The sequence below is a fragment of the Melanerpes formicivorus genome, unplaced genomic scaffold (assembly GCF_026170545.1).
Source record: "Melanerpes formicivorus ecotype bairdi unplaced genomic scaffold, bMelFor1.0.p_v2 SCAF_6, whole genome shotgun sequence".
Classification (NCBI taxonomy): domain Eukaryota; kingdom Metazoa; phylum Chordata; class Aves; order Piciformes; family Picidae; genus Melanerpes; species Melanerpes formicivorus.
Genome location: NW_027142358.1, coordinates 643510 through 662137, shown reverse-complemented (window position 1 = coordinate 662137; position 18628 = coordinate 643510). Strand labels below are relative to the sequence as shown.

At 42.7% G+C, this 18628-nt stretch overlaps 1 protein-coding gene across 4 annotated transcripts in view; it reads left to right on the top strand.

Moving 5' to 3' along the window:
* Positions 1 to 8332: 8332 nt before the first annotated feature.
* The window catches only part of LOC137441672 (pancreatic lipase-related protein 2-like), a 31728-nt gene continuing 21432 nt past the window's right edge, over positions 8333 to 18628 (top strand). For 3 of the 4 annotated variants that reach the window (XM_068139291.1, XM_068139292.1, XM_068139288.1), the window contains exon 1: positions 8333 to 8417. The gene's annotated coding sequence lies outside the window, so the exon portion shown is untranslated. The remainder of the gene's footprint in view (positions 8418 to 18628) is intronic. The other variant, XM_068139290.1, reaches the window with a different exon arrangement.

Below are 18628 nucleotides of genomic sequence, written 5' to 3'. Positions count from 1 at the left end.
CAACATCTCCCCAGAGGACCACAGCTGTTCTCCAGCAAAAGCCTCAGCACCGTTTCTCTACAAACCCAACATCTCCTGCAGCACCTTTCCTCCACAGACTTTAACTGTCTTGGGGGGGATGAGGGGTGTGGTAATATAATTTCTTTCCTCTTCTCTCTCTCTTCTCTCTCTCCCTCTCTATTTCCTCCCTCTCCCCTTCTTATGTCCACTTTATTTATGTAATAAATAGTCTAGCTGTTGATTCTTTGGCCTCGTTTGTGCCTCTAATTTCACATCACGGGAATGTTCTAAAAGAACTTGAGTCTCTTTCCCTCTCCGGACCAAGACAGAAGGGACCTCAAAAGATCATCTAGTCCAACCCCCCCTGCCACAGCAGGATCACCTAGTGGTGGTCACACAGGAAAAAAACATGCTTGTCATAAAGTGATATATGCAGGTATGGCAATCAGGAAACAAGGACCACTTTTGTCAAAGTTCCCCATAAACAGGACTAAAAATTCTCTATTGCACAGCACAACACAAAGTCTTCCTCCCCAAGAGCATCACCTATCAAAATGTTCCTTGTAAATATTTGTCAGCCCAGAACCAAAAGCAGGAGAATAATTAAAATTAATTAAATAGAACTCACAGACCAAGAGCTCCATGTTCAGTTTATGCAGTTATCGCTCTTCCCCCTTCTGATCCTATTTTATTTCTGTGACTTTGTATATTTCTTCTTGCTACCCCACAATATATCCAGGTGGGGGTTGGTCTCTTCTCCTGGGCAGCCAGCACCAGAACAAGAGGACACAGTCTCAAGCTGCACCAAGGAAGGTTTAGGCTGGATGTTTGGAAGAAGTTCTTCATAGAAAGAGTGATTGGCCATTGGAATGTGCTGTCCAGGGAGATGTTGGAGTCACCATCACTGGAGGTGTTTAGGAAGAGACTGGATGGGGCACTTGGTGCCATGGCTTAGCTGATTAGATAGTGTTGGATGATAGGTTCGACTCAATGATCTTGAAGGTCTTTTCCAACCTGGTTTATTCCATTCGATTCCATTCCATTCCATTCCATTCCATTCCATTCCATTCCAACATAATCCTTGTAAATGAACCACTAATTTGCAGGAATCACAGAAACATTCAGGTTGGAAAAGACCCTCAGGATCACCAAGTCCAACCCAGAACCCTATTCTACAAGGTTCACCATATCCCCAAGCATCACATGCAAATGACCCTTAGATACCTCCAGGGTTGGTGACTCAACCACCTCTCTGGGCAGCATATTCCAATGCCTGACCACTCTTTCTGTGTTTTTCTTGATATTCAGTCTAATGAGCCTATCAAGTCCTTTTGGGCTTTCATCTTTGTTAGAGATGAAGCTTGACAAGGCTTTTGTACAGAAAGCCTCCCCAGTGCCTTCATTCTACCTTTAGGATGATCTCCTTTCTGATTATGTCATTTTATAGCCCTGATTATATTGTTTGTAAGCATCTTTGCTTGTAGAATCTCCATAGTTTTCTCCAGGTAAAGATACAACAGGGGGTTTTGTTGTCTTCTCTACATAATCTGTATGGATGTGGGGAGGCCTGTGGATGGAGTCTACCTGGACCTCAGCAAGGCCTTTGACACCATCCCCAGTAGCAAACTCCTGGCCAAACTGTCAGCCCATGGCTTGGATGGGAGCACACTGCGATGGGTTAGGAACTGGCTGGAGGGCTGAGCCCAGAGAGTGGTGGTGAATGGTGCCACATCCAGCTGGCAGCCAGTCACTAGTGGTGTGCCCCAAGGATCAGTGCTGGGCCCTGTGCTCTTTAACATCTTTATTGATGATCTGGATGAGGGCATTGAGTCCATCATCAGTAAATTTGCTGATGACACCAAGCTGGGGGCAGGAGTTGATCTGCTGGAGGGTAGAGAGGCTCTGCAGAGGGACCTCGACAGGCTGGACAGATGGGCAGACTCCAAGGGCAGGAGATTGAACACATCCAAGTGCTGGGTTCTGCACATTGGCCACAACAACCCCATGCAGTGCTACAGGCTGGGGTCAGAGTGGCTGGAGAGCAGCCAGGCAGAGAGGGACCTGGGTGTACTGGTGCATGGTAGGCTGAACATGAGCCTGCAGTGTGCCCAGGCAGCCAAGAGGGCCAATGGCATCCTGGCCTGCATCAAGAACAGTGTGGCCAGCAGGAGCAGGGAGGTCATTCTGCCCCTGTACACTGCACTGGTTAGGCCACACCTTGAGTCCTGTGTCCAGTTCTGGGCCCCTCAGTTTAGGAAGGAGGTTGACTTGCTGGAACGAGTCCAGAGAAGAGCAACAAAGTTGGTGAGGGGTTTGGAACACAGCCCTGTGAGGAAAGACTGGGGGAGCTGGGGTTGCTCAGCCTGGAGAAAAGGAGACTCAGGGGTGACCTTATCACTCTCTACAACTACCTGAAGGGAGGTTGTAGACAGGCGGATGATGGTCTCTTCTCCCAGGCACCCAGTACCAGAACAAGAGGACACAGTCTCAGGCTGTGCCAGGGGAAGTTTAGGATGGATGTTAGGAAGAAGTTCTATACAGAGAGAGTGATTGCCCATTGGAATGGGCTGCCCGGGGAGGTGGTGGAGTCGCCGTCATTGGAGGTGTTCAGGAGGAGACTTGATGGGGTGCTTGGTGCCATGGGTTAGCTGTTTGGGTGGGTTGGATTGGTTGATGGGTTGGACACGATGATCTTGAAGGTCTCTTCCAACCTGGTTTGGTTTATTCTAAATAAAGGTTTATGAGTTCCCATATGTTTGTGTTTGGTTTTTTTATATCAGGTTTTTTTTCTCTCTCTTTGGGCTTCTGTTTCCCTAAGAAAAGTGAATTATGTTCTGCACAGTTGTATTTCTATATGTTTTTCTGACTTCTCCCTGTACATCTAATTTAGGTTGGAGTTTTTAATCTTATCACCAGAGTGACTGAAGGATTACAGTGAATCAATGCCTGTGCACACACATCCTGAAGGTACTTTTGGTAGATCCAAGATATGGCTTTAATATTTTTCAGACCACAGGTGTGTCATGTCAGCTACCAACCCACCTGTAAGATCACATTGGCCAGGAGCAAGTCTATTTTCCCAGGTACCACTCTTGCAGGGGCATTGCCTCACTCCCTTGCTTGCATTTCCTCCTGGGTATTTTTATAGCAAAATTATTTACCTGCAGTTCTTCCACTCTCTTCCTTCAGTGCACATTGCTATTCTTTTTTCCCTACAGCAAACTCCTTCTTTCAAATATGTCTCTGTTATATGGGAGGTAAGATGAAATCTTCTGGAAGTGATCAGGGTATTCTGTGTAACCCACAGCCCTAACAGTCATGTTTGGCAGGCTCCTGGGGCAGAAGCAAATATGCAAACCTTTGTTCATTAACAACATTTATTTGAGTTATTCTTCCAAAACCAAAGCTGCCTGAGGTTAGAGTGGCCACTGGGAGGGTAAAAAGTTGCTCACTGACCTATCAGCAAATCTATCTACGTAGGCTCCCTGCAAAACTTGTGGCTTTTGTATTATTTTGTAGTAACACCACGTCAGGGACTTGGTAGTTTCAGTCTCCAAGCTGCTTTAAGTAAATCTGTTTCCAATAAATAGTAATCAGGAGTTGATAGCACGCACAAACCCATTTTTGTGGCATATTTCCAAGATAAAACAGAGTCAAGAATCTGTTCCTTACCTTCAGCTACCAAGGATCTATAAACTTCCGGAAAGGACATGCATCATCGGCAGCCCTCGCACAAACAGAGCACACCTACGTTGCTGTGCTGTGCAAAACATACCTCTCCTCCCAGCTACCACAGGGTTGGATGGGGCAAGTGTCTTGCAACACCGGAAACATAAGCAATATGTGAAAATACAGGCTGGCATTGGTGTCAGCCACCTTTTCACCCCATTATTTGTGCCCTTCTTCCCCACCCCCCTCCCCCCAACTAGAAAAGCTTTGGAGAGAGTCTAGCAGGTGCCCAGAGTCCAAGCTGGCAAGCTTGGTTCTAACAATCACAGAAACAGTCAGGTTGGAAAAGACCCCTGGGATCACAAAGTCCAACTGATAACCCTAATCTACAAAGTTTGTCCCTTAAACCATATCCTCAAGTATCACATCCAAACCACCTTTAAACACATCCAGGGTTGGTGACTCAACCACCTTCCTGGGCAGCACATTCCAATGCCTGACCACTCTTTATGTGAAAATTATTTTCCTAATGTCCAGTCTAAACCTACCCAGTCACAGCTTGCGGCTGTTATCCCTTGTTCTATGACTAATTACCTGTGAGAAAAGACTAGTACCAGCCCCTCTACAATGTCCTTTCAGGTAGTTGTACAGGGCGATGAGGTCTCCCCTCAGCCTCCTTTTTTTCCAAACCAATCATCCCCAGCTCCTTCAGTTTCTCTTCATCAGATTTATCCTCCAGGGCCTTCCCCAGCTTTGTTGCCCTCCTCTGCACTCACTGCAGCACCTCCACACCTGCCCGTCTCCCAAAACTGGACACGATACTGAAGATGTGGCCTCACAAGAGCCGAGTACAAAGGATACTCATCTGTATCCAAGTTTGTCAGAGCCATTCTTACATCAGTCTAAACATGGAAGACTTACATTTGCCTTTCAATCTCCAAGGAAAATCTACAGTTATTGCCTTTTATTTCACTGGCACCTTTCAAGTAGTTGTAACATTCTAGCATTAATAGGAGATCAAGCACTCAGAATAATAGACTTCACCCTTTTCTCTTTCTTTCTGCCCACTACTTGCAAAGAAAGCCTGGCTGTCCCTACTGACTCCTCTTTATCTTCACTTACTTTCACCACCTGCTCTAGAGCTCTCTGCTCCTATTATTTCCTTTCCTTGCTCCCTAAGTCTCCAGCTCACAAAATCAGAAGTTAACATTATTTTTGCTTGATTTAACTGATTTAACTAGCAGGCAGCCTGTATTATGGAAGGTCATAAATACTTATCATCTCCTAAATAGTCCTTTTACTCCTGTAGTATGATACTAGGAAGATACACTAACACAAACTGAGTTTGCCTCTGTTTGATATAAGATTTGTTCACTTGACCAGAATGAACACATTAGAGTTAGACAGCAGGAATACCACAAAAGTGTTTTATTCATGGCCCTGCCACTCAGAGACTAAAGGCAAGATTCTCCAAGGTGGTGAGTGGTCTTTGTCTACACCTACTAGAAATTCTCTAGGGGTTGGAATACACAAAGCTGCTTCCAGACGACTTCCATCCAGGCTAAGGAATTAATTAACCATCTTCAGTCTCGAATTGAAATGAGAGAGAAAAATGCTGCTTTTACAGTTTTATTCACTTGTCTTTCTATGAAAGCCTCGGTAATTCCTACATTGCTGCACTTGAAATTCAGCTACGGAGATTCCTTTCGAGAACATGATTCTCAGTGAGTGTTTTGATCCTCTTTTTCCTACCTGTGTGAAGGCCACTACTATCAGAATGCAGTGATGTCCTTGATAATTGTCGGGCTGGCATTAATAAAACCATCTGGATGTGTTCACTTGCCTATTGTCAGAAGCAGTTGCAAAAACCTAGCCTTTTCTTACTGCCCATACATATCTACTGTTCTTTTCTTCAGACACCAAACCAGACCTGGAAGAACTGACCATTCCTAAAGGGAATTAGATCTCAACATGGACTGAGAATTCTTTTCACTGTTAATTCCCACTTGTCATACCAGCCTATACTGATTTTATTTGCTCCACTGTGTAGTCCCTCCAGAACACATGGACAGCCAAACTCTTTGGTGAAAATGTATATGCCTCCCCCGCCCCGTATCAACCAGTGTGCCACCTACCGATGTATATAACAGATCAATAAATGAACTGAATAAGTTGGTAAACTTCTATTCTTGCCAAATGCAGTTTGTGCACATTTGTCACCTGGGGTATTCTGGCAGGTGTGTGCTTCTGGTTTGGTTTGTAACTGTCCTGCTGGGGGGGACTCGGTGGCACTGCTTCAGCACTCACACATAAAGAAGAAATCCTGTGAAAAATACAGCCAGGTATTTGATCATCTCCAGCAATCCTGATCCCATACAAGCATTTCGAAGGGGTCTGATTTTCACAGAGGGCTGTTCAGCAATTTCAAAGATTCCATGATTAATGGAGATGCCAGTTTCACTGGCTGCTTTCCATTTACCTTACGTGCCAATATTTTGACAAATGTGGCACATGACATTCCTTATCTCTTTCCTGAGGCTTCCCAGCCTCATCATTCCTCCCTAGATTTATCTTATGAGCTACATTGTTCTGAGGAAATACAGGTCTCATAACTCCTGCCAAATTTCCATCTTCCAATCAATGAACATAGAGTAAGACTGTAGATAATTTCTTACTGGCTAGATCTCTTTCTCTCTTATCTGGAATTACATACATCTTCAGTGAAAGCAGCAATTAAACAGGAGATCCAGTCACTGACTAGCCACTGTTTCTTCCAGATTCTTTCAAATGCTTATCATCATATATGGCACTGCCTTGTGCCAATTTACAAGCAGGAACCAGACTCAGATCCAAACATTCATGTAGGTGCCATGTGCTACAAGGAGTGACAGACACCCTTGGCTTGGTTTTTACAATGGCTACAGGCTGAGTGTATTATCTACAACTCAGCACATGGCAAAAAAAACCCCCAAACATATTTTGGGTCTTATTTCTGAAATTATACCTTCTCAGGCAATGCACGTATCTCAAGACCACAAATTGGCTTCTTGAATGAACTGTAAATGCAACCCAAGTTACTTCCTGCCCTTAGGCACTTGAATCACTCCTTGCATAAGAATGACAGCTGCTCTTATACAGTTGCCCGAACAGATGATTATGGCAGCCCCCAACCTGTAGATAGCAGCATAGTGACTTGAGATCTTGCCCAGGAGCTGAAAGACCTAGGTTGTGACATAGTTGTGACCCACAACCTCCACAGCACAAAACAGAACCTGGAACTCACATGATGGACAAGTCACAAAGCCATTTTAGAGAAAACAAAGAAAGAAACAAATCTTTTTTGTGATTACAATCATCCTATCCTCCTCCTCCTGATCCAATTGTGAATGAAAGTGGCTGTGCCATCTCTGTTCTCAGTGGATCGCAATATTGTCAGTAGATGCCAACCAGTGAGAAAGCTTGATGCAGAGACATCTCATCTGTGAATCCCACATGGCCTAAGACAATATAGATTACTCAAAATGGTAGTGGGTAGAGAGAACTTGATTGATTAGCCTGGAGAAGAGGAGCCTCAGAGGAGACCTTCTTGCTGTCTACAACTACCTGAAGGGAGGTTGTAGCCAGGTGGGGGTTGGTCTCTTCTCCCAGGCAGCCAGCACCAGAACAAGAGGACACAGTCTCCAGCTGTGCCAGGGGAGGTTTAGGCTGGATGTTAGGAAGACGTTCTTCACAGAAAGAGAGATTGGCCACTGGAATGTGATGCCCAGGGAGGTGGTGGAGTCACCATCACAGGAGATGTTTAAGAGGAGACTGGATGAGGCACTTTGTGCCATGGTTTAGTTGATTAGATGGTGTTGGGTGATAGGTTGGACTCGATGATCTCAAAGGTCTTTTCCAACCTGGTTATTTCTATTTCTATTTCTATTTCTATTTCTATTTCTATTTCTATTTCTATTTCTATTTCTATTTCTATTATTTCTATTTCTATTATTTCTATTTCTATTTCTATTTCTATTATTTCTATTTCTATTTCTATCCTATCCTATATGACTCCATTTGCAAAAGCTCATAAATGTATTGTCTCTAAATTGTAACCTCATTTTTTTCTTACCCCCCTGCCCCACCTTTTTTTTTTTTTTTAAAGAAGCTAGCCCACACTCTGTAAAAAACAAAACAAAACAAAAAACCAAAGCACACAGACTTGATTGTACAAAAATCTCCAAAGGATGCTTCACAGGGCACGTACATCAGATAACAAACCGAGAGCTGGTTACTTCCAGAGGGTGACACAGAGCAGCAAAATTATGCTCCCGTCCTGAACTTCCCCACAGAGGAGGCTCAGCCCATTGCCTGTAGCAGTAGTTTACAATAAGCAGCTATCTCAGGTAAGCATTTTGTGTTGACTGACAGGAATGTTACAGGGAATAAGCCCTCCGAGGGCCAGAGTGGCCTTGCCTGGCTTTTCGTCAAGCCCGTAACCAAACCTTAAGAGGTGAAAATGTTGATTAATTAGATATGACAAGAGACAAGAAAAGGCAACATCTGTTATAATCCAGCAATAAGGGCATCGTTCTTACAAAGGTTCTCACTCACCCACAGGAAGCCTATAATTAGAGGCCGCGTGGGCAGGTCCACACCCACCGCCATGGGATGGATTCCAAGTGAATAGAGCCGGTAGCAACCAGGATTTGACAGGGAGCTGGCTGAACGGAGCTTGCAAAGCAGCAACCCTTTCTGCATTTGGAGTGGTAAGTGGATGAAAACTTGGTAAGCTGTTTAGGCAAGCGTTCCTTACTAACTGCTGGTTGAGGCCGGAGGACTGTGAGGACTCCTGCTCTAAAAAACAGGACAGGGCTAAATGGTGTGGTCTGAGTCAGCAGGAGTAAAGTAAACAGCAACACTCCAGAGTGATCCTGAGGAGTCCCTGGCAGAAGCTACAAGGCTTAAAACTTTTCAATTCCAGGAAATCCCAGTAGGGGAAGAGAATTTCTGGGCTGGGATAATGTAATGCAGCCAGGAAAATAGGGTGGATTCAGTGGGATTAAGGTAATTTAAGACGATGAGTTAATTTAAGACGATGATCTCTTGAGGTCCCTTCCAACCTCTAATATACTGTGATACTGAATGCATGCCTGTATTTACAAACCCAAAGCACCAAAATGACAGTATTTGCACATGGAATCTGGACTTGTGTTCAAAAAGGGACAATGAATGAGAACACAAATAATAGCTGAAATGAGAAAGGAGGATAAATTGGGCTACGAAATCAAGTGTTATTAGGAAGGCTGCAAGTTTAAGGAGAGATTGGAAATGAGGAAAAATCACAGAGCTGTTATATAAAAGAATGTGGAAAACCAGAGGTATTTTGTTAGACTATCATATATAGAGAAACTTGAGCTAGTCATCAGCAAGGGTTATTATGCACTTCAAAAATGATACAAGGGAAATATTCTTGCTCTTTGAGATGATCAAATTTAAAAGTAGTCTAATAATGAAAAGGAATAGTCCTGGAAAGATAGACAAGTGGCCAGATGGTGGCTGCAAGGGTCCCTAGTTAGCATAGAATTGGCACAGCCACCTCCTAGAACTGAATCAGGTTTGTTGTTTGGGTTTCTATATAATACTTGTAGTGCTTATATGATCATAATTGCCTCTGTAAGTTTAAACTTACACATACCAGCACTGGGTCAAGGTGAGAATTCTATTATTTAGGAAATCAGAGCTGAACTATGTGCAAGGTCCTGAAGTGGGAAGCCAAGGATTTGATATTCAATGGATTTTCTTCCCTATTGTCTTGCAATTTCTTTGCATTATTCACCATTTCTAAGCAACTGACCTAAAAACCTTAAAAGCCTGGATCTTACTACATCCTCCCACGATGAACAAATGCATGTACAACTTTGCATGCTTACTAACCTTTTATTACAGTGCTTCCCACATGAAACGTCTCCAGAAATGCATGCTCATCGCTTTTCTTAGTCACGAGTCCAAGCTAATGCCCTAGTTCACCATCTCAGCTTCAGTTCAAAAGGTGAGAAAACACTCAGAGAATTCTGAGTTACCCAGAGCAGACAGCATATGTGAGCCTTGTACCTAGAAAAGCTGCTATTCAATGCACATTTGTAAAGAATGGGATCAAGCAACAAAATTACATGTAAAGAACATCCCCCAAACAACAGCGTACTTTCAAGTAATTGCATATGGAGAAATACATACAGGATCCTCTTTATGTTGCCTAAAGATACTACTGTAATTCTCTTTTCCTTAGTTCCTTTTACAGTTTTGGGTAATTTTATAGTGCTTGGGTGTGTCATTAACAAGTGTTCTCAATTGAAAAAGTGTTCCCTAAATGCTTCAAGCACAAAAGCCATGCAGTAACTGCTGAGAGAATAGGAAATTTAACCTGTAACTTTTGGGTCAGTCTTGTTTAATATCTTTATCAACTATCTGGTGAGGGGATCAAGTGTACCCTCAGTGAGTTTGCAGTTGGACTTGATGATCTCTGAGGTCTTTGACAACCTGTCTATGATTGATTCTATGATCAAACAGGCTGGGAGTGTTGATCTGCTTGAAGATAGGAAGGGTCTACAAAGAGAACTGGATAGGCTGGAATGATGGGTTGAGGTTAATTGTAAGAGGTTTTACAAAGCTGAGTGCCAGGTCCTGCACTTGGGTCACAACCACACCGCACAATGCTACAGGCTTGGGCCAGAGTGCCTGGAAAGCTCTCTGGCAGAGAAGGATCTGGGGGTGCTTGTTGACAGCTGGTTGAACATGAGCCAGCAGTGGGCTCAGGAGGCCAGAAGGCCAACAGCATCCTGGGCTGTAACATTAATAGTGTGGCCAGCAGGCATGAGGAAGTGATCTTATCCTTGTATTCAGCATTGGTGAGGCCACACCTTGAATATTGTATTCAGTCTTGGGGCCCTCACTGCAAGAGGGAATTTGAGTTGCTGAAGCATGTCCAGAGAAGGGCAACAAAGCTGCCAAAGGGTCTGGAGCATGAGTCTTGGAAAAGCAGTTGAGGGAACTGGGGTTGTCTAGCCTAGAGGAGGCTAAATGGAGACCTCATTGCTCTCTATATCTACCTGAAAAGAGTTTCTATGAGGTGCATGTTGGTCTCTTCTCCCTCGTATCAAGTGAGAGAACAAGAGAAAATAGCCTCAAGTTGCACCAGGGGAGGTTTAGATTGGACATTAGGAAAAATTTCTTTACTGAAAGAGCAGTTAGGCATTGAAGCAGACTGCCCAGGTAGGTGTTCAGAGAAACACATAGACATAGCACTTTGGGAACATGGTTTAATGGCCTTGGTGGTGGTAGGCCAATGATTGGATTTGATGATCTTGAGGTCTTTTCCAACCAAAAGGTTTCTACAAATCTCTATCCAAAGTTATACACTAATTTCTGGATGGTTTCTCCTTTGTTGCTTTTACACTGTTAACAGAGTGCTGTGCCAAACTGCTGAAAAACATGAAAGACAAAAATAAAACAGTGGAAAGACAGAACTGACAAAAATACTCTCTGTTTAAGGGCAGTGCCAGTGCAAGAAATACAGGAAGTATGGTTGGAGTAGTAAGGCAAGAAAAGATGGGAAAAGCCCCATAAACGGTGACAGTACTGAAGGAGGAAAAGTAGTCCTGAAAACTGGAAGAACTGCATAAGACTGAAGAGGCAGCAAATACCAATCTTAGCTTTGCTGCCAGATGAAAATGAGCCAGCACTGCAGATTAGTACTACAGAAGGGCTGTTCCTCCTCTAATACTGTTTGCTTTCAACAAAATATTAATGAAGGCCATTCCACCTCTCAGCTAGACTGCTAAGGTGACCCTTTAACCTCCCATATAGCCTCTTTGAAACACAGAGTGAAGAAATGGAAGTCACTGTCTGGGTTACTGACCCCTGCCTATGCCACTTCTCACTGTGATAATGTGATAAAACTATGTTAAAACTAGTTATGTTTTTTTTCCCTGGCTGGACTATTTCAGGACTTCATTTTTCATGGCAAGTTCTTTTTCTGACACTGCTTTGTTTAATTATCATTGCTCCTCTTCCAATCTCAGGTTGTGCCTTTGGGGAACAGTCATCTACACTCTGAGCCTTCATACTCCTACTCTAAAAAGTCTTGGCCTTACTGCTTTCTCTGCATTTCCTCTTTTCCACCCTGATGAATGGAAATGATTCCACCCTCATGGAAAAGATTCCCTCAGCTTTCTCCTTTTGCTCAATATCCCTCTTGGAACTGTGCATGCAGCACTAACGGAACCTCTGCACTCTTTAAACATACCCTAATCTATACATGGAACACAAAACATATACTGAAAATATTATTGTCCCCCCTGTATATGTGGAAAACAATAACAAGTTCCTTGACACTTCAGAAGCCACCAATAAGACATTGGCAAGAGTTCAAAGGCCTTTTCAGTTTTTGCCTCCTCATATGTTCACCTGCATTCTGCAAGTATGATATGCAGTTGGACAGCATTTATTTCCCAACTAATAAAACATAATCCATCCTCCATGACCTGTACTTCTAATTTACTAATCCCTTAGTCTAGATGTCAGTAGTTTTTCAGTGTGAGCTCAGGGCCAGCAATATCAGTACCCAGTGTGAGCATCCAGTGTAAGGCCAGGAAGTGATGCCTCTAAGTCCCTGGTAATGATGATCCATCGGGAGCAGCGAGTGCCTACAGGGCCAAAAAACAGCTACACAAACACAATCACTGCTTGATCATGATGTGATATGGTGATGCAGAGTAGCAGGAACTGTATTTGTAAATCCAGGAGTTACCTTAGAGCTCTCTGCCATTGTAGTCAGAGCTGAAATAATTGCTCGACTTCAAGCTACTTAATCCGTGCATGTTTAAGGCTTAATCTACTTAAGTGTTTCAATAACGTCTGTGTGCCATTTGACTTTCTTAACCAAAATAGCAAGTAGCAGAGCAGATCTTATTAAAATCCAAGTACCCTGAGAATTATAACATTGATCCTATAAGAATGTCATGTTAGTTTGTCATGGCATTTAACTGAATTCAATTACTCAACTTAATCTTTCAACAGTTTTTCCACAGTTTTGCTTTCATGACTGCATATCCTGTGGAGAGTTTCATTCTTCTGCCTCAGGCTGATATTGAACTAAAACTCCACAGGTCTGAAATTCCTGAGGTCATTCATTCTATTTATTTTTTCACCTGTTAGCATGCCCGTTTTCACAGGATCACAGGATGTTAGGGGTTGGAAGGGACCTCTGGAGATCTTTGAGTTCAACTTCCCTGCCAGAGCAGGACCATAGAATCTAGCACAGGTTGCACAGGAATGCATCCAGATGGGTCTTGAATGTCTCCAGAGAAGAAGATTCCATAACCTCTCTGGGGTGCCTGTTCCAGTGCTCTGTGACCCTCCCAGTGAAGAAGTTGCTCCACATGTTGAGGTGGAACCTCCAGTGCTGTAGTTTCTATCCACTACCCCTTGTCCTATGACAGGGTCTCTGGATTTATATTTTTTTCCTAATCAATAACTTAATAACAATTTTTTCTAGATGGATTTTTATTCTTTAAGACTCTCACCTATGAATTACCAAACTTCAGTGATTTTAAATATGTAGTTGCGGCATCTGTTCTACAGCTACAATTATTGACTAAACAGAGTGTCACCATGAATACTTTTTTTTTTTCTGGTGTGAACAACATCTGCTTGTTCTTGGTGAAAAGAGGGGAAAAAAAGCATAAACATTTTACTTCACCTGCATCTTTGCCTTTTGCTCCATTTCATGGTGAGACACTGGAACAGGTTGCCCAGGGAGGTGGTGGAAGCCTCGTCCCTGGAGGTTTTGAAGGCCAGGCTTGATGTGGCTATGAGCAACCTGATCTAGTGTGAGGTGTCCCTGCCCATGGCAAGAGAATTGGAACTGGATGATCCTTGAGGTCCTTTATCAACCCTAACAATTCTATGCTGCAGTGGACCAAAGATGCGGAAGCTTTTTAATTCATCCATGCATGAAATGCTCCTTACCTCATGTCTTAATTCTACTGCCCATTGTTAAACAATGTTGGATTAGCCATTGGAATGAGCTGCCCAGGGAGGTGGTGGAATCACCATCACTGGAGGTGTTCAGGAGGAGACTTGACAGGGTGCTTGGTGCCATGGGTTAGCTGATTAGGTGGTGTTGGATGATAGGTTGGATGTGATGATCTTGAAGGTCTCTTCCAACCTGGTTTATTCTATTCTATTCCATTACCATTTTCCTTATAAAACCTGTCTGACTCCTAGCTATTAATTCCCAGTTTCCACCAGTCCCCTTTTTTTCCTTCCTCTTGTATTCTTCCAGTTTCTTTCACTTTGCCAAACTGCCTGGATGCTTTTAATCGCTTTTCTATTAATCTTTTTTATTTTTCCCCAGCACAAAGCTACTCAATCTTCATTAAAAATAATCCAAACCGTGGCCATTTTGTACCCTGTTACAGCTCACCAGGGAAAAAGATAAGAAAGGTATCACAGTATCACAGTATCACAGTATCACCCAGGTTGGAAAGGACCCCGAGGATCATCGAGTCCAACCTGACACCGCAGACCCCATGACTAGACCATGGCACCAAGTGCCACGTCCAATCTCCCCTTGAATGCCTCCAGGGTCGATGACTCAACCACCTCCCTGGGCAACCCATTCCAATGCCGAATGACTCGCTCGGTGAAGAACTTCCTCCTCACCTCGAGTCTGAACCTCCCCTGGCGCAGCTTGAGACTATGTCCCCTTGTTCTGGTGCTGGTTGCCTGGGAGAAGAGGCCAACTCCCTCCTGGCTACAACCACCCTTCAGGTAGTTGTAGAGGGCAATAAGGTCACCCCTGAGCCTCCTCTTCTCCAGGCTAAACAATCCCAGCTCCCTCAGCCTCTCCTCATAGGGCTTGTGCTCAAGGCCTCTCACCAGCCTTGTTGCCCTTCTCTGGACACGCTCAAGTGTCTCAATGTCCTTCTTAAACTGAGGAGCCCAGAACTGGACACAGTACTCAAGGTGCGGCCTAACCAGAGCAGAGTACAGGGGCACTATGACCTCCCTGCTCCTGCTGGCCACACTATTCCTAATGCAGGCCAGAATGCTATTGGCCCTCCTGGCCACCTGAGCACACTGCTGGCTCATATTCAGGTGGCTGTCGATCAGCACACCCAGGTCCCTCTCTGTCTGGGAGCTCTCCAGCCACTCCGACCCCAGCCTATAGCTCTGCATGGGATTGCCGTAGCCAAAGTGCATTTTTTTTTTTTTTTTTTTTTTTTTTTTTTGTTTATGATTTGCTTTTTTATTAAGCAAATTTCTTTCACAAATAGCAAACCAATTTTACATTGAGGGAGAAATATATGAGACAGGCATGCAGTGAGGTAAATAGGAACTGAGATCAAATACAGTGCTTCCAAATAGATTCATATAGTGAGGCTGAAAAATGATTGTATTGTCCTTAGCAGAGGTGGAACACTTTAGGCTGGTGTAATGGTTTGTGTATAAAGAGTAAAGAGAATAATCCAAAAAGGAAATATGAAGCATGAAATTAGCAATTGAAACTAAATCAGTAAGTTTGCTTGTTAGGCAGTTACAGCAGTAGCTGTAATGACAGGGGGGAACCCCCACCAGCTTTGGCAATCTGTTGGACTTCAGAACAAATGAAATGACACTGCTACATTCACCTTCATCCTTTTTCTACTAGGTTTATACATTTCTTTGCACCTTCTCTCCCCTGAGCCTGGTCAGTGAAGCTGTTTCATTAGTATCAGGAATTAGGAGGCTGGGACTTGGTGTTCTACTTAAATCCAAAGTTTAGTGAGTTTAGATCTGATTATAGTTTGTGAAATGGATAATCTGAAACATGGTTTCATTTTACAGCCCTAGGGCATTTGGTGTTGGCCCAGGTAAATTTGCTTCACATCCATGAAATTTTTATTCACTGAAAAAAAGAAGAAAAAATTTTGGAGGATTGCTAAGCACTGAAGTTAGCCAAATCCCTTTGTAATTGCAAGCTTCTTTCAGTGGTGATTGAAGTTTCCTGAAATAGCATTCCACTATCATAAATGCTAAATAAGAGTCTAAATATGCCTATTTTCTCCTTATGTTGCTTCACTGCTTCTATAGCCTAATCATTGTGGAGACCTGCCTTTGTCTTTTGCCTTTGTGTTGTGCTTTGCATAGCAGCATGTTCAACTGCCTGCTGTCCATTTGGTTATATCCAGATGTATCCTGCATGGTTTACCTCTGATGTGCCGAAGAGCACAGTCTTTAGAAATGGACATTCTTATTTTGTCAGGTGCATTCACTCAGATGGGGTTCCTTTCAATTTCTCCAGTCAACATCAACAGCCCTCTTTTGCATCAGTCTTGGTCATTTTGGTTTTGATGAGGTCTTGTCAGTCATTATGTGTGTTTCTGCCTTTTTCAAGGTCCAGAGCAGGACTGAGAACCCTGAAGGACTTCTTCTCTTGCAAACTATTCAGTGGTTCATAGTATGGACTTACGAAGTTAAGAATCTGTGTGGGCTTGGTAACTTAGTGTAACATGCACAAGCTGTTTGCGCCTTGATGTTCATCTGAGATCAGGACTTGTCTATATTAGGATATTACCACAATATAAGCAGAAGTTTTTGTTCCGGGCAAACAAAGATTCACTGACTTGACGAAATTATAGAGCAATAGCAATGCTATGAAATCCTACACTAAGTGATAGTAAAGGAAGTCTTGCTATTGATTCACTGGGGTTAGATATTTAATCCAAGTACTCACCTCTAATTCTCAGTTCGGTAGCCCCCAGTGTCATAAAATGTGATCTATCAATGGCAACCTGAGTGGAATGAAATACAGCACTACCCAGTTGAACTCTGCATGCAGTTCATCTAGAGAGGGAAGGGAGATAAGGAAGGGAAGGAAAGGAGGGAGGGAGGAAGGGAAAGAGGGAGGAATTTGGAAGGAATTCAGAAGGAAGGGATGGAGGGAGGAAGTGAGGAAGGAAGGAAGTGAGAGAGGAAGGAAGGAAGGGAGCGAGTTAGGTAGGTTCTAATGTTACAAAGATTGAGATAATTCAAAGCTTCCATCACTCAGTGCTTTCTCAGACAGACAAGGCAGGCATCCTCCTGGTGTTATAACATTCTCTGAAGCAAAACAAGAGACTTGTTTTCTAGGAGAAATGTCTTGTAGCTGCATCTAGAAAAGTGCTAGTGTTGTCTTCTGAATAATACATGATACATGGGTGATGGATTCATTACTCCAGGCTATCTTTTGTATATATTTATGTTCCTGTTCTGAGGGTTGTTTTTTCCCATAAGATACGTGTTTAAAATCACCATCTTTCTTGTAGTTTTAAGATTGATGGGTATGGAACTAACAACACTTCTAAGGGAGAAGTGCTGTTCAGTGAACAGAGTACAGGTCTAGGGAGCTTTTATTATTCTATGTCCATTGAGTGACAATAGCTATGGAGATTCATCTTTCTGTGCCTCGTTCCTCTCCCTTTAGAGCAGCCATAAGGATAATAATCATTATGGCATACTTTGAGAAAACATTAGTACTGAAACACTGTACAGGGACAAGTTATTATAATTAAAGTCTAGATCTTTTATTAGTGAAAGTAATGCAATATTTTGTTAAGAGCAACCTGCATGAAATTCTGTATTTCTTCTGTAAGGATCAGAGTTCAGTTCAAATATCAAAAAAGTATACTTTCTTCACTCCCTACCATAAGAAGGGTACACTTGTGATTACCATGGCGGTACACTAATCTTTAGTGCCAGCAATTTGGCTGCATCTGTTGACCAAGTGCTGTACTGCTTTTCTGTTACAGAATTCAGTGCATACTGAGTATATGATTTGTATTTCTTTATGTTACAGAATGCACTTTCATCACCATGTAGCTACCTTTCAAGCCACGTGTTTTAATATTAGAAGACTTTTCCAATCCAGTGTTAAACTCCTTTTTTAATAGAGGTGAATAAATAATGCATTTAGCACAGATTTTCATATCAGAAATTAAGGGGGCAAAAAAACCCCTGCCTGTGCAACTGTTAATAATACAGCTTCCCCAAAGTTGTGTATTGCTGTTGACTCTGAGGGCTTTTCTATTTAGTGAGAGCCAATATACATGAATTTAATTTTATATATATCTGTTTGTTCACTTTAATATTAATATGTATACACACACGTATCAGTCAACACATCTATGTATGTGTATATATATATATATATATATATATATATATATATATATATATATATTTTCACAGATTCACAGCTTGCATTGGATTGGAAGACACCCTCAAAGATCATCTTGTTCAAATCACCTGCAGTGAGCAGGTACAGCTTCAAGTAGATCAGGCTGCCCAGGACTGCATTGTCTGATCTTGAATGTCTCCAGGGACAGGCATCAACCACATCCTTGGGCAATCTGGTCCAGTATTTTACCACTGTCATTGTAAATAACTTCTTTATATCTAACCTAAATCAACTCTGTTCCAGTTTAAAAACCACTGCCCCTCATCCTATCGATACAAGCTCTTCTCTAAGGAGTCCTTCCTCAGCCTTCCTGTAGGTCCCCCTCAGATATTGAAATGTAGTTATAAGGTCTCACTCATGCCTTCTTTTCTCCTGGCTGAAGAGTTCCAATTCTTTCAGCCTGTCTTCATAGTACACAGTATCAATAAGGTGATAAGAGAATGGTGAGTAAAATTCTTAGCAAGTAGATAAGTTCAATTCTTTAATAGTGTAATTATCTTTTCAAAATCTATTTACTCTTGTGAGATTATTATGCAAAAAATGCTGATAATTAAAAACCCTGAGATTTGGGCTTGTTTCTCCTGACTACACTCTGTGCTTTTGTGCATCTCCCAAGGAAGGGGTGTGGTACATGTGTGTATGATTTAAAAAACCCCACACTCTTGACAGACATTTTGCAGACTTTCTCATATCTCACAAACCATCCACTAGTGGCCCATG